Source organism: Columba livia, chromosome 3 (genome assembly GCF_036013475.1).
Source record: "Columba livia isolate bColLiv1 breed racing homer chromosome 3, bColLiv1.pat.W.v2, whole genome shotgun sequence".
Classification (NCBI taxonomy): Eukaryota; Metazoa; Chordata; class Aves; order Columbiformes; family Columbidae; genus Columba; species Columba livia.
This window is the reverse complement of record NC_088604.1, coordinates 59,375,555-59,391,759: the sequence shown is the minus strand read 5'-3', so window position 1 is coordinate 59,391,759 and position 16,205 is coordinate 59,375,555.

The following is a 16,205-nucleotide window of genomic DNA, read 5'->3' as shown; positions in this document are numbered from 1 at the left end:
CTAGGAAAAAGAGTATGCACTGGCCAAGCCATGTGACTGACTTTCTCAAGCTGAAATAAATTCCTTGTGTGAATCCATATCTACTAACACAAATGGTAAGAAACTTCTGACTAGAAGAGAGCCAAAATTTATTCATGACCTTCTTAGATTATTATTATTGCTATAAATAGAGTAAATGTGAACTTTTTCATGTTTTAATCATCAGGATATTAAGACTACAGTTTTTGAATCTGCTTTGTGTCCAGATGCCTGGAAGAGTCTGAATCTTGCTAAAACTTCATGGCCCCATGCATGTAGATAACAAAGGGCCAGGATCCCAGTCCCTGGGTACAATGTGCATCACAGCTTATCCCACATGCAGCTGCACTGACACCAGGAGTAAGGGTTCCAAAACATCATCCAAATGAGATTTCTGGATATTTTGTGGGAATTAATTAAATCAGTCTTCCCACTTCTTTCACTGTTTTCAGTTTTCAGTCATTACTATAGTGCTCATTTCACTCAAAAGTACTGTGTTCTGGAAATTCTGTTTATATTTGACGTCTTTCAAAAAGCTGCAGAACCCTAAACTCTTACTTCTCCCATGCCATGGCTGGGAACACTGACAGCGTAACAATCCAGCCAGTTTCTAGGTTGAGGGTGTGACGATGAAACACATTTTGCTAGAAGACAACTTCTCTTCCTCCAGTACCTCTGCTATTCATTCATGATGACAGAGAGATGCAAATTGGCTTCAAACCAATTTTACTCTCACTTATTGGAGCAAACTTCTCAGGATTTGTACAGGTGGTCTGTGGGAATGATTTTGTTAGGAATATTTGTGGTCCAAAACCACTGGAAGAAGCAAGGATGTGTTTTTGGCCATTGCTGAAGACTACTGAGTACTTTTCAAGGGCACCTTGACACCTGATGCTGCAGATCCTTCAGCTGGCTACAAGAGAACTGTTACGTTACCTATGGTAGTACAACTCTCTATAATCACACTAGGTGAGGTCTCCAGAGAGTATGTTTAACCATGATGCCATGATCTATTTAGCTGAGCTTTAAATGATGTGGCTGTACAGTTGAAATTCTTGGAGCTAGTACAGCCAGCTCTAGGGTATTGACTGCACAGGGAGGATTGCTTCTTAACTTTTTTCTTTTATTAAATATAAAGCAAAGTATAAATGATCAAGGGATATTGATATACTTTTACAAGTGAGAAATTCAATGGTCTCAAGAGTAGAGCCAGATGACTCACCAAGTCCTGATACATTAAGTACATCACTCCCTGCAACTTTCTGCTCCTGCAGCACAGCTGCTCGGTCCAGCTATCACAAATACATCCTTAAGACTGAGAAACAGTGAAGTCTGAATTGCAGGTTGTTTTGGTGCTTGTTGCAGGAGTTTCAAGGTAATTATTTAAGACAATAACTCCGCTATTAATTTGTGATCTCTGAAAAGGCATTTCCTAGACTCTGTCCATTGAAGGGCACAACCTTACCTCAGCCTGACGTCATGCATGCCCTGTCATGTGAGAACTTATTGGTAAGCCTTCCTCAAAAGTCAAACAAAAGTATCATCCTTTTTGAAAAATCTACCCTTATCCTGGCCTAAATATTTTCTAGTAACCCACTTGTGGGGGCAATGGGAAGGATGAGATTGGCAGCAGAAATTCGACTGGGCTCCCAGCCACACGTCAAGGTTTCTATCAGTTCTTTCCAATAGGTCACGAACTATCCTCTCCTTCCATCACATATATTCACCCACATTCACACTTGGGTACAGCAAAGGCCAGTATATCAATGCAAGTAATTTCAAATTAAGAATCTCAGTCTTCTCTGGCTCTATAGTGTAAGTTCCAATGCAAAATGTACAGAACACCCACGTAACCCATAGCTTTTAGATCTCAAAGTAAATGTTTTCACATAATCATGGATTGCATCCAAGCAAATGTCTGTAAGATGACATTTCTGGAAGCTTTTGCATCTTTACATTATATTTAGTTTACACAATATACTGTACAACTGGAAAAAATGGCCATATGAGCCAGACCAACATTTGACCTCTTGTAGAGTGCCTTTGAGAAAAGGCTATTTCTCTACCCTTCTCTACACTAACACCTTTTACATCAGACAATTTCCAAATCAGGAATTTCTTTGAAGTTTCTGGTCTTTCTTCCATAGTTTACTTTTCAAAACATCACAAGGCCAGTGGAATTCTTGTATTCGTGTGCTGGGGGCCCCCATGCAACCCAGCCTGGATCAGAGTTTCCCTCTCTTTACGTCCACCTTATTTTACTCTCTCTTCAAGGCAGTCCTGTTCCAGTCTGAGTCACTGGGAGTCCCCATTGTTTCTGGATGGAGTTGAAATTTGGACCTTCTGGCCCTACCACCATGCAGCCTTTGTCCCCAAGGCACCTTCTGCCATGTTTCTCAACAGAGCTCAGCACAGTCATCGCTCTGGAGCACCTTTGGTGTAAAGGGAGAAGGGATGCTTGTCCCTGTAAAGGCCCCTAGTTCTACATGAAAATGATCCAAAAATATTTAGGGGAAGGGAACCAACACATTTCTACTGGAAATGTATCAAAGGGCAAAATCCAGCGCCTTCTATCATCTGGCTTTCTAATACTATACATGCTGTTTCCAGGGCTTCTGTCAAAATAGGCAGCAGGCTGTGCTCTTTGTGGGAACTGCTGCAAGGAGGGCATGACAGGGGAAACTAATTTCCTTTTCAGTGCTTTTGAGTATTCTGTGGCCCCTTATCCAACGCCCTCTGAAGGCATTGGCAGTCCTGCCAGAGGGACTTTAATGCTTTTTGGATCAGGCTTCAGCCTATTCACACATCAGCAAAACGATTTTTCAAATTTCACCAGTTTTACAGAAACTGCTGTGGTGCCATCTGGGAACAAGGAGAGGGAACACCTACATTTCCTGAGCATAGATGAAGGGTTTTTTTCCTCATTTGTTTTAAGATGCTGTGAAACCCAGAGATGCAAGAAGAGCCAGTTGTCTCTCTGCTCAGATATTTGAAAACACAGCTTATCTTTAGTTTTTAACTTTTATATTTTGGTTTTAATTTTTCTTATATTTCTCAAATATATTGTTTAGTGAGAAGAATAAGACAGATGGAACAGAGATCTGTGTCATTTTCAGATTTTTTTTTTCCTGTGCAGTACTCCCTACCTTGCACAAGACAAGACGTCTTTCTGATGGGAACTGTAATTTATTTTGGTCAAAGGAAGAAAAGTAAGGAGAAGTAGAAAAGATAGATAAAGATAGATGAGACAGCATGTTGCAGATATGAGAAGCTGAGTGACAACTAAAGAAATTAGTTTTCTAAGAAATAAATTTACTATGGTGCTTCTCAGAATAACATGGCAAGTGCTGCTTGCAAAAGATGGGCTTTTACTTGGTTTCTACATAAGATTTTAATGTATGTAACATTCCGTTGTCCATGCCTGCAGACTGATACTTCTTGAAATGAAGGTTACTTTGCAGTGTCTGTTTTTATTTTGTCCTGTCTTTGTACGTTTCGAGGCTCAGCTACTCCTTACAGGGCCTCATGGGACAAGGTCCCAGGAAGCAAAGTCTCAGTTGTCCACATCTCCACCTGAGACATATCAGCAGAGTCCCCAAAGCCACCTGATACAGATGCATAACCCTGAGCATACGCTCAAATATTTTACACCTCAGTTATGAGCTCAGGACAGGGGTTGGCTTAGTGAAGAGCTACGCTTTGCGCAATGCAGAAGCGTAGTCTGGATGCTAATTGCATCCAGGCCCAACCTGGTCTAATGCCACAGCACGGGCCTAGGAATCTGTGACCCACTTGTGCAAGTTAAGTAAATTGGTACCAGTCGAGTAGACAATACTCAGTTACAGTCCTCTGTCTCCAGCAGGACAAACGGGGCAAAGGAAACACTTGTCCTTCTTTACATGCTCCAGATGTGGATAGAGAAGGTCCAGAAGCAGCCAAGAAAAAGAAGATTTGCATTATGAAGTGGGTTTTTTAGTGTACCATGAGAGACAAGGTCAGGCATCAGCCTTCTCCTCAGGAGTAGCATAATACAATCTCTTTTCTCTACCTAGTCAACTAACTATTTCCATGAAACTTGGATTTTTGTTTTTGTCTGTGAAGTTGCTGCTGCTTGGTCATATTTTGTTAAAATTGTTAAAGGGATTCAACAGCTAAAGGCAAGGGGTTGGACAGAGGTACACACACTTGTGTATGCACATACATACACAGAAAAACAACATGGTGTTATATTGTAAACCTTTTCTTCTTAGAAAGACTGGCAAAAAATGGATTTTGCTGCCCAAGGCTAGAGATCTAGCATCGCTCACAACAAATAAGCTCGCTTCAGCAAGGAGGCAAGAGTAAAACAATTATTATGCTGTGTTTCCTCTCCAGTAAACAAGCAAATTAAAAATCTGTTTCAAATTTTTAAAAAAGCAAAACCCGCAAGCCTTTCGAAGAGAGCATCGTGAAGATAGAATGTTAGTGGCACCAATTGTAGTCAAGACAGAGCTTTTAAGAAGCTGAAGTATTTATAAACTGTCCTATAAACTGATAAGGCTGTATGATTTTATGCACTATAATTGCTCTTCGCTACATCCCAGGGACCACAGAGGGGAATGTGAAACTTCCGATCGAGCTATTTGTCAGTATAAGTGAAGTTTAACAGGAAAATAAAATAGTTAACAACCTTTAACGTAAACTTTAAAACTTTAAAGCAATGGGTGTCTTTAAAAACTTCAGGAGTGTAGTCTTTATGGGAAACTCAGAATTTAAAAAAAATGTTTGGAGTAAAGTCAAAATGTTATGAGCAGTGCTCTGCAGTAATGACACATATCAGCAGTATTTGTAACCAGCAGAACAATGTGATAAATTTTAATCACAAGGGACCAGGCTTTGTGGGAAGTGCCTAATACACAGACATCCTTTATAGGTTTCCAGTTATGACCTATGTCTAAAAGACATTTTCATGATAACTAAGGAAAGTAGATGGATTGTCTTCCCAGAGTGTTGACGGTCCTGTTTGTTGTCATCCGCAGCTTCTATAAAGACCAGAGATTTCCAAAGGTACTCTTCTGTCCTGCTATCAGCATGCAATACCGCAAGGATGGGACTATCTAAGATAAAACATGCCAGAGACATGTACTCCTCAGGATTTCCTGTGGGAGTATGACCAAAAGAAGGCAATATTAATAAATATAAATTCTGGAACATTATTATCACTAGAACTGTGTCATGTATTTTGCCCTTGAATTCTTATAAGCCCTCTAGTTTTCTCAGGCAGTTCAAGCATTTAACTGCAACTAGTCAGAGTGTTAGACCTCCCCACTGGGACGATTGTTTTCAAATACATTAAAGGCTCAAAGTCTTTGATAGACATGCCAAAGCAAGGAGTTTAGCTTGCTGAATGTTTTAACTCTTTGAACTAATGTGGGATTTGGGAGTCCCCCTACTCTTGGACCTTGAAGATACTTAAAAAATAGATGCAATCTGGAAGCAGATTAGTGCCAAAAATATTTAACGCTCCTCCCTTTGAGGATGCTGTTCTTTTTTTTATTTTCACTTTCTTAGAAGTGGTAGTTAGGGGGAACATAACAAACACATTGTTTTTCTTGAGAAGGATGAATTAAGACAGGGAATGAAGCCTTGGTCAACCACAACCGTCCTTAAATATCTGAAGTGAATTCACCTATTTTTTAAACCTTCAGAGGTATATTCTGTTTCTGTGCTCCTCATCAAGGGCATTTCTTGGCAGGCACGTGAAAAGACCAGTGCTTGGTGGTTGGGTTGCCAGTCCTAGAAGGAAAATGAAACAGGGAGCAAGAAAAAAATCTTTAAATATGCTGATCTTATGTGAGTTTTTGGCCAAAGCTTGGTATATGATACAGCATAGTGTGTAATACCATTCTGTTTACAGGAACCTCCAGGACACCTTCTCTTCAAGGTTTATTTTTCAGAAACTGTTCAGATTACACAACCATTTGGGCATCCTCTGCCTCAACAGAGTAACACTCTGGTTTCCAGTCTACGTAGATGGTTGTTTCAGAAACTCAGGCAAACATCGGTTCTGTAACAGTCCTGCCTTGTACTGGGTTCTTGTTAACACAGGGGCAGTGGCAGTTCTGTGATCTTGAGTGATTCAGGATGGTTTCCACCAACTCCTCCTATCTCCACTTCCTTTCTAATACAGGACAAATCACAAGTGGCAAATAACAAAGGTAGTTCACATCAAGTCACGCTAGCTCAGTGAAACAGTAGGTTCTAGACAGGAAACCTGGTTTAAAAGACAGCTCTGAGTGGGTGGATCACACTCTAATATTGTGTCTCAGCTTCGCTGAGAATAACTTTCTTCATAATTTACTAGGAAAGAGCTGATTAAATGTCTGTGCAAATACATTTGTAACAGACTTTGTCCTACTCATTCCGAATGGAAAATTAGAGCCTGTCTTTCAGGCAATGTGATATTTTTGCTGTTCAAATCAGTGTGTGCTATTTTTTTATGAAAAGAGCTGCAGAAAGCAAATAAAAGCTGAACTCTAAATAAATATAATACACATAAATGCTTTCAGAAAGGAGCTTTCATGATTTTTGCTTTCACAAAGATCCTATGAACTCTATAAAACATAAACAATACCTCATAATGAAACACTGTTATTTCAAAGTTGACATCACAAAGCGTGACTTTTTGATTTGGATTAAATTTAGTTTATTTGAAGGTTTTAGTATAACTCCTTAGTTATCTAGAACACAAGATAAACATAACAAACATAACATTTATCTTACAAATAAAAGTGATTATAAGTATAGTTTAGATAGTTAAGAAATATCTTTCTTTCCTAAATTCTTTGTACTATACATTTGAGAGCATTTTGTGTATAAGAAGGTCACTGTTATACACGTTAAGCTCTCTCTTTTGTACAGTGCAGAGAGGGAAAAATAATATATAAAAAAATCATACCCACATGCCTAAAAATCAACAAGTCAGGACTCATACATGAGAAACACATTTTTGCCTTGACTAACTTTCAGAATAGTTTGAGAATGTTCAGCTTAGATTGTTGAAAGCAGTGCTGGGGTCTCATGAAATTAATACATGGCTTCAGGTACCCGATGGTTAAAATCTCCAAACAGCAGTTTTTGGTTAGACTTCAGTCCAGGCAATAACTCCTTGTATCTTATATTCATACCTGTAACTGCAAGTTAGGAGAAATGTTGTAGTGGGCAAAAATTACTTCATAACCCACATGTTAAGAAAATTAATGAATCTTTACACAATGAGGAGCTCAAACTAACACCCCCAGGGCCAGAACTCTATTTTTGGATTTGTTCAATGTTTCTTAACCTGTGCTATAGAATCCTAGTATTATCAAAATACAAAAAGAGAGGTACAATCTGAGATAATAATAAAACCCAGACATCTTTCTCCCTGAATTTGGACTGCATGAACCCTGCACCCAAAACCAAATCACTTTCAGGTTTGGAGTAACTTCGTGGTAAAGATTTGCAAATTGTGTAACTACCTAAGACTTCCCTTAAGTATCTGGAATCAGTTTTAACACATTACAGGAAACCTCACATCTCACCTTGTCTAATTACTCAATAGTTATATTAATCAAATACTGGTATCTAATATTTTTGCTATAGTATCTGTTGCTGAATGACTAATATCCTTACGATAGACCAAGAATTAGATTAGAAGAACTCACTGCTTTATAGCAATATATTGAAAAGTTTATTTTCCCATCCTTTAGTTTGGACAGACTACAGTACAATTAAAAGTTGTCTAATCCAGGATTGCTTCAAACAACCATTCAAATGATTTCTCCCAGGAAAGAGCCTAACCGGACCTAAGTTTCCTAGTGGATGCTCAGAAGGAAAGAAAAGCTCTAAAATCCATTGTCCAAGTACATCCTAATGGCTGTTTATGACTATTTTCTACTTGTCAGATCTGTAACATAGAGAAAGAAAGGCAGAAATTTGTCAGCAAGAAAACAGGGTGAAAGTGCATTAACGATAACCTCAAACAGCCAAATCTGCAATTGAGTTCTTCTGGTTTTGAGGGTATCACTAGCCTGCAAGTATACACACTAACTTAGCACATGGTTCTTATGAGTCAGATCTAAGGTGATTGTCTATGCCTAAAAAGACTAGTTGTTTTTTCTTCCTTAACAGACTAAAATATATCAGAAAATTTCTTATACTTTCCAAATATTAAAAAAAATATATATTCAGCTAAGACCAAGCAAACCACAGGTCTCTACCTCTGTCCTCTTTGCTGTATATACTGAAGTATGGAACCAAACAATGAGGGGTTAAATAGTAGTGGTGCAGATGCAGCTGGGTCATGTTATGCTAAAAGGACCAGATGATGGGCATAAAAGAGGATTAGAAAAAGGAAATAGATGAAACTGGATTGAGTGTATGGGGAGTCTGGATTCTTGTTTATGGGGATTCTTGTTTAGGCTTTTGTAGAGACTTCAGATAGTACAGGGAGTTTGGATTTGCCTGTTGACTGCTCTCTGTGTTATTTTTTCAATTGGTTTCAAATTCCAGAAATCTATGAGAGCTAGAATTGTGAAGGTGTGCTGGCAAATGTATATTTAAGTGTGTAAGTATGAAGATAAATCTTCATAGATAGGGTTTTCTGGGTCAAAAGTGGGAGTAATAGTGGTGTAGGCTGATAGAGAAGAATTGTAGCAGTATGGGGCTGACATATTCTTCACCAGAAAATGATGTGGAAAGAAAGTAGAAGATATTGAGGGAAGGTCTCTAGAGTTGTGTTTGGGGGAGGTTCTAGATCTTACTGTCTTTTCTTTGTGCTTTTTTTTATGCCATGGAGAACCTAGCAGGGGTTTTAACAGTATGTTGGTGATCGTGTACCTCTTCAGATATCTATCTGCCCCTGAACTTTTAGGGAGAAAGCTTAGTGAGCAGTTGAATTCAATAACCCTTGGGTTACCTTCTCCTTTCCTGTGGAAAGGAAGAAGTCTGCTGGGCTCATTGAGCCACATATTTTTGTTTGGTTAGTTTTGGTTTGAGGAGGTTGGGGAGAAAGTTAATATTGGTATAAATAAATAAGCTGTCAGGGTTCTGCTCATCTGAAGTGCAGCTAGACTCATTCCTCCAAGTAGTAAATGGTTTGATGAAACCCAGAGCTTCTGAGGTATATGAGTACTGCAGCATGATGGAGATACTCTTGACCTAGTTTGATACAGGTTAGTTCAGATACTGTTAGCTGCTCACTAGGGGGCTAATCCCAGCTTCCATGTGTTCCTTCTCAGGTGGGCTTTGTAGCTCTTATCAAGCTTTATGCTACCACAGCTATTTATTAGATCAGGTTCTCTATGCTAGGCTGAGTGTAACAGAGTGCACTGCCTTGCCTGAGCAGCAGTTTTCTCTTAACCTTACCCTTGGTTTGTGTATCTAATTAGACTTGGTGGCTGAAAAGAGCCAAACTTGCTGTGGTACAGGGGTGGTACCCTGTATCCCTCAGTTTGAAGAAATGCTGTGTGGCTGTCTTTGTTTGTTTCACTTTTTTGTTTGTTTTGTTTTTCAGTTCTTCTAAAGACAGCCCTGTACCCGAGTTATGAGTCAGGAAGATTTGCAGGTGGATCAAAATCCTTAAAGAAACCCCCCAAACAAACCAAACTCCAGAGCAGATAGAGTTTTTGCTCTTGCCATTTGTCTCTCATCAGAGAGACAGGGCTCTCTATGCTCACTGAGGTTAATCTCACCTTCAGATCAGCATTCATAATGCCTTATCTCCCAGGGAGTCTCTGACAATGCCTGAGCAGGTAGGTTATAAGTGTGCAAACCTGCTCCTTGGCAGTGGAGCCAGCAGGGAGCACTGGGGTGGCTGCACTCCCTTGCTGCCCCCATAGGGTAGCTGGGAGTGCTCTCTGATGTACTGACTTCCAGATGATGCCCAAGATGAGAGGAGAGGGGCAACTTCATCTGGATCAGGCCCCCGCAAATGGCTGGGAACAGCTATAACAACAGCTTGGATCAGTGTCTGCAGGAACTGTCCTTGGCATTGATTTAGCAATATAGATATGGCCATGTAATTGAGGGCACAGACTGCAGAGTACTTTGTCTGTAGAGCTCTGGTTTTCCTTACCCCTGCACAGATCTGTAACTTGGGACAAGCAAATTCGATGTAAATGAGGCTGACTTGCTTGAGCTTCTCCCTTGCAGCAGAAGCAGTGTCTGCCACTACGTTATGCTATTTAATTCTGGATTTATGGGTGCTGTCTTGGGCAGGTTCACAGAGATTGAAGGGTCTGAGACAGACCATGTGTCTGCAGGCAGCTACCTGCTTGTGGCATGCTGACATGAACAGTTACAGCTGACTGATGTCCTGGACTCATATGCATTGGCTTCTCACACAGTTTGTGAGAGGTTAGAGTAATGAGCCTGTGCTTTAAATCCATCTGGAGTTTGTATCCAAATTCCCTCTTACTCTGATAACTTGATATTTATTACAGTCCTAATAGACCTCCTGTTCTGTGGTTCTTCCTTAAGGATCATGAGACTACATAATGATGCTGGCAGGGGGATGTTTTCCTCCTTTACCTCTCTGTTACTCCTAGCCCATTTTAGCTCTGTCTTTGGGACAGCACTTACCGTTTTCCCACAGGACAGCATTTAATTGCTCTTTGACTGACCTTCTGCCTTGTCCCAACAACTTTGCCCCTGAGGTCACTTCACCAATTCATTATTCTTGGTGGAGGAGAAAAAAAGTCCTTCCTAATGCCTAAGCTTCTCTCCCTATTATTGCAGAGTTGATTAAAAGGGAATGAATTAGAGTTATGTATCACCAACTTTTAAATATTGGGTAGCAAAGTGTTCCCTGAAAATAATGACTTGAGAATGCCTCCACTACTCTGTGCTAAACGGTTAAACTTGTGGGTTTTTTTTGTTTTTTTTTTTTTGACAGAGACCTAAATATTGTGCTAGGTCATTCCGCATTTTCACCTTCCTCATTAAATCATTTGCTTTAAAAGCAATGAGATAGTAGAGCCAATTCAAATCCATGCTTTTCACAGGAAGAATAACAATGTTTTGTGAAACAACATGTTTTTAAAGGTTCAAAAACCTATCAGTTGATTACACAGACTACTGATACTTATAGTACTCTGCTGAAATCAGGTGATGCCAGTCCATGTTCTAAGACTGTTTATTAACAAGCCATTAAGAAAAAATGTAGTCCTGGGTATAGAAGTCATTTAATCACTTCCACATGAGTGCTTCTCAATAAGGCCAGAGTCACCTACCTTCCCTCCTGTTCATTTGGTTTGGGATGGAGCTGTACTGTCTTGGTGTTACAGTAGACCATTAACCCTTCATAAGACACTTGCAATATAAGCATGTAACATGAAGTATGACCATAGCAAACCACTTGCAATGTTAATGCTTTTTATGTGCAGTCTGTTTCATCCAGCACTAGTGTTCATTTGTCTGGTGGGACAGCATCAGCTCTTTTCTTTGAGGGAATATTCTTTCTAACTTTGCCTGTTTTTGCAGCTTTCCCTTTATAAATACATCACTCATTGGAAGTTTCAAGGCAATATTTGTAAAAAGTCTTCAAAATAATGACGGATGGCTAAGAAGAGCATTACAAAATAAATAAATCCAGTAACTATTCATCAAGATTACAAACTAGAAGTGTATTTCCTCCAGCTAATATGTGGAACACTTCACCCTGGCACAGATAAATTATGAATCAGCCAAGGGGTTAGTTAGGGTTTCCAGTTTCTGCTGGGTCAGCCTACTAAAGGCTGTTTTTCTGAAAAAATAAGGATGCAGGGTTTATTTCTTTTAAAATAATTGACTCTGGGAATGAATATAGTAGCAGAAAAAGTCTGTTTTTCCTTGTATCCCAATGAAACAGGACCAGAAACTCTTCTTACACAGTGTTGTCTCTCTGTTGGTGAGGGGGGAAAAAACAAGACCCTGAAAAAGAAAGGAAGGAAGATTTCTCTCAAGTGCAGGGCTACAATCTGTAAGAAAAATCCCTTCCTGTGAGCAAGTGAAGGAGGTGGAGATTTACACTAAAATAAACAGCGCACTAAGGTCTTGTGTTGGATGTACTGACAAGGCTGTGGGCACTGGCTTTAAAATGTTTCATCCCAAGTATCCAGTGTCTCCCAGAAGGAGGTGCGGTAGGAGGAAGTGTGAGGTTAAGAATCCAGTGAGATTGGAAAGATAGTTGAAAGGCTTGGGGAGACAGTCTGAAATTCATTACGAGAATGTATCCCAGAGGTCACCACAAACATCCTATATACACCAGTGAACTGCTCTGCAGTCCAGAGCTGCAGGAGCGAGTGTGGTGAGTCATGAGATGTTCTTCCTCTGCACACATGCACCAAGAGGGAGAAAGATGGAGTTAAAGATGGGTTCTCTCAGAACTGGTTAGAAATGTAGGTGCTGATCCTATTTTTAAATGTTTCCAAACCGACTAGCCAATATGATCGACTGCAAATGTCGTGATTGTTCTTTAAATCACACCTCCTTTAAGTCAGGCTCATGAATACCTTTCAAGTCACATAATCAAAACTACTCAGATTTCTACTGATTTCTTAGCAAGCTAGCAGAAAAATACATTTATGCACATGTACACTGATACCCTTTTAATGATTAGGAGTGAGAAAAAACACACAAATAAAGTGAAATAGAAAACCTAGAGTGAAAGAAGGGTCATAGGTTGATGATGTAAAAATCAAAGTGAAATGATTTTGTATTTCAGTAAATGCTTTGATCACCATGTTCTGTCCTGCTCATAGGGATTTGCAGAGTGACTCGGTGAAAAAGGAATTAAGTTCCTTAAGATCCTGGAGTGAGGTTACCCGGTACTGTAAGCAGACGTCATCTCGAGTAACAGAGTTTATGTGCAAATCCTGGATGGAGCATACATGATGTCTTTGATTCTGAACACCTGCATCAGCTTCCTTTCAAAGAGTTTTGGGTGTTTCAACTTCCTTTTACCGTTGTTCGTAACAATTTTCATTTGCTAAGTATGTCGCAAGTTAAAAAAGCAATTATACATCAAAGCTGTAGTGGCATAGGAGATATCAATGGTAAAAATGTATACTAAAAAATGAAATTACTGTTCTGTAGTCTATGTAGTATATAGCCTTCAAATCACCCTAGCTTTAATCTTAAAGGCGCTTTACACAAGAGTAATTCTACTGAATGCAGGGGGACAGCTTTATCTCTGAATATAGTGTAAAATGTTAATCATTTGTAGGACTTGGGTCTCATATCTGAAAGCTCTTTTGCAGCCACAAACCTGAAAAAATGTAAGGGAAAATAACTTTGTATCACATTTGCTCAGGTCTGATTCTTATGCCACTTAAATTGTTCCTCTTGCAACAGTCTGCCAATTCATTGTCATCTTCTCATACAGACTTCATCTGAAAGTTGAGTTTTGCAAGTACAAGATGTGGGAGCTAAGATGATATATTGAGGCATATAAGTAATCAGGAAAAAATGCAGTTCAGCCCATGTATTCTTTGGAAATATGTATAAATATTTACAAATTATAGAGTTAAATCCAAGTCATTTTGTAAATGAAGGGATATTCTACTTTTTTTTTTTTTTTTTTTTTTTAAGGGGAAACATCAAAATCCAGGAAGCACGGGAGAATAAGACATGAAGTCTTTTCCAAGGGACATTCACAAACTCTCATAAAATCAAACATCATGCAGACTTCAACCTTTCTCCTATTTTCATTGTGTGCACGCCTACACATCTGTGCATTTGTGGAAGCAACTTTCACACAAAACCGTTTTTTCTTCTTTTTTTACATTTACCAATTACTTTGTAAACAACTTAAAGAGATTGGTGAAGGACTGCTCTGTAGAAATGATAGCACATCTGCAGCACAGGCAGTTAAAGTCAACAATTAATTAATTGTTAAGGGCTCTATTCATCCAAACGTTTGGCTCTGTATTTACTGCATGATTCATGGCTTTTGATCCCTGCTTTCCAGAGAACTCAAAGTCTGGTCCTCCATTTCAACCCTTCCCTGCCCACTCTCAACTGCAGAGAGGCAAAATCATGTTTCTTATACAGTAATGGTGCTTTATAGTAAACAGCCCACCCCATACATCATACAGACCCATTGTGCGTGTTCGGCAAACATGGACACTACCCTGCTGAAGTCTATGAGACAGAGTTCCCTACTTGGCTGATGTCAGGAATTCACTGATAGACGAATATTTACAAAACAAACAAGACACACACGGAAGCGCATGCAATCATCTTTCGTGTATCTGGATTTCAGTAGGTTAGACTTTAAGCCCTCAGCACGAAATAGTTTCTGTTGGTTGTAGAAAACAGATTTTATATCAACCTGTATGGAGTTGCGCAGTGCTGGGGTCGAAGGAAGGCTCTGGCAATCTGGGAGGCACTTTGTGTCCCAGTTTGATTCTAAGCCTCCAGATAAGAAATGTCACAGTGATTTGCTCCAGTTGCCTCCCAGGGAAAGATCTAATATCTTCCCGTGCATATAAGATAAAGAGAAATCAGTACATTTACAGTGAACCAAATTGATAATAGACATGGACCAAAAGGTGTAGTTCTTAGGTAAATTCTCAAGGGAAGATATTCCTTAAATAAAGAGTGTCAAAAAAATGCAGCAATAATAGCTAGAGTTAAAATATTACTTAGTCCTTAATATTTTTAATTACTAACTTGCAAATCTCCTTTGGAGCATAACAGCAGAACACTGAAAGTGTCTAGCAAGATAAAACATGCCTATTACTGAATAATTCAAGTAATCACTGAAGAAACAAAATGTAAAACCATAAACAAGCCTCGAACAAACAAGAAATAATGCATGATGATAAAGGGAATGAAAACATCTGGCATCTCTGCCAGAAAGCCTCTACAGATGTGTTCTGATGTATGATAAGAAGAAACAACATTTTGGAGTCTCGGGCCCTCAGTGAGGTTCCTGCCTTCCACTGTGGTTAGGTCAGAGGGAGGCGCAGCCAGCTCTGCTCCCACTGCTGATCTCAACTGCCCTCCTGCTGAATTGTTCAGATTTTTGGGGGGCTGTTTCTATTGTGTGGGGCAGAATCTGATGCAGCTTCAAGAACGAAGTGACAGAGGGAAAACTGTGCTATTTGATGCTTCCTTGAGGCACTCTCTTCTTTTCCAGATCCAGGCTGCTTCTAAATGCAGCCATAAAGAAGGAGCCCAAACTTTGTCTGGGTAATCCAGTTTAGATGTCACTGATGTGGAGAGGTTGTTTTGGTATATCTTTTTGCTCTTGAATTTCTGTTTGTCCCTTCTGAAAAGGGAGAAGAGTCTAGTGAAAACACTGATTAAAACTATTTCATAGATAGAAAAGTTCTTCTCACCCTTTCTTCAGATGTATTTATTTCAGTCTCAACTTGCAATTCACAACTAGTTTCCAGATGACAAACTTCAATAACCTCTACATTCACAGGCAATGGCCAGCTGACATGAATCCAGGTATTCTACTGGAGGTTTCCATGAGTTAACAGCAATAACTTCAGAAGGCATTAATTAAATTCAAAATGTAATAGCTTTAGAATTAAGTGGCAGTTTGGTAGATGAAGATTCACTGCAATGATCTTTTAAAAAAATCTGAGGAAATTAAGGCAACTTGTTTGATTAATGAGATATTAATAGAGCTAACTGCGGATTCTCTACCTTTTCCGCTATATTTGCATGGTTTTGCTTATGGCAGGACACACAAGAAGTCACTTTGAAATAAAAAAATACCTGGCTGGCTGCTGCAAAGATCATTTGTCAAGAGAAGAATGCTGTGGAGGGAAACTCTGACCCCTAAACCTGCAACAACAACAAAAGACAGTGTTTTAAAAAGTTATTCTGAAGCCTAAATAAACCTTGACAGACTCCCCTTAAACTTCTTTTACAGTGATTAACTTCCAACTAGGGAAATATTGACTCTGAGAGAAAATGAAAATATTTCCATCTTCTTTCTTTCTAACACTGCATTATAAGATCATTTGACCTACTAGATAGAGTGGAAAATCACTATCAGTCTTGATGTTATTAATGGATCGGGTTTCACATCTCTCTCCCTCTGTTTTCCTTTGCTTCCCCTGTATCAGCATGTCCTCTTCCCAGCTCCCTCCCTTTCAGTCTGGCTGGAGGAGGCAGAGCCCTTGGTGCTTGCCCCACCTGGCAGGACAGGGTGGCTGCTCTTTTTGTGG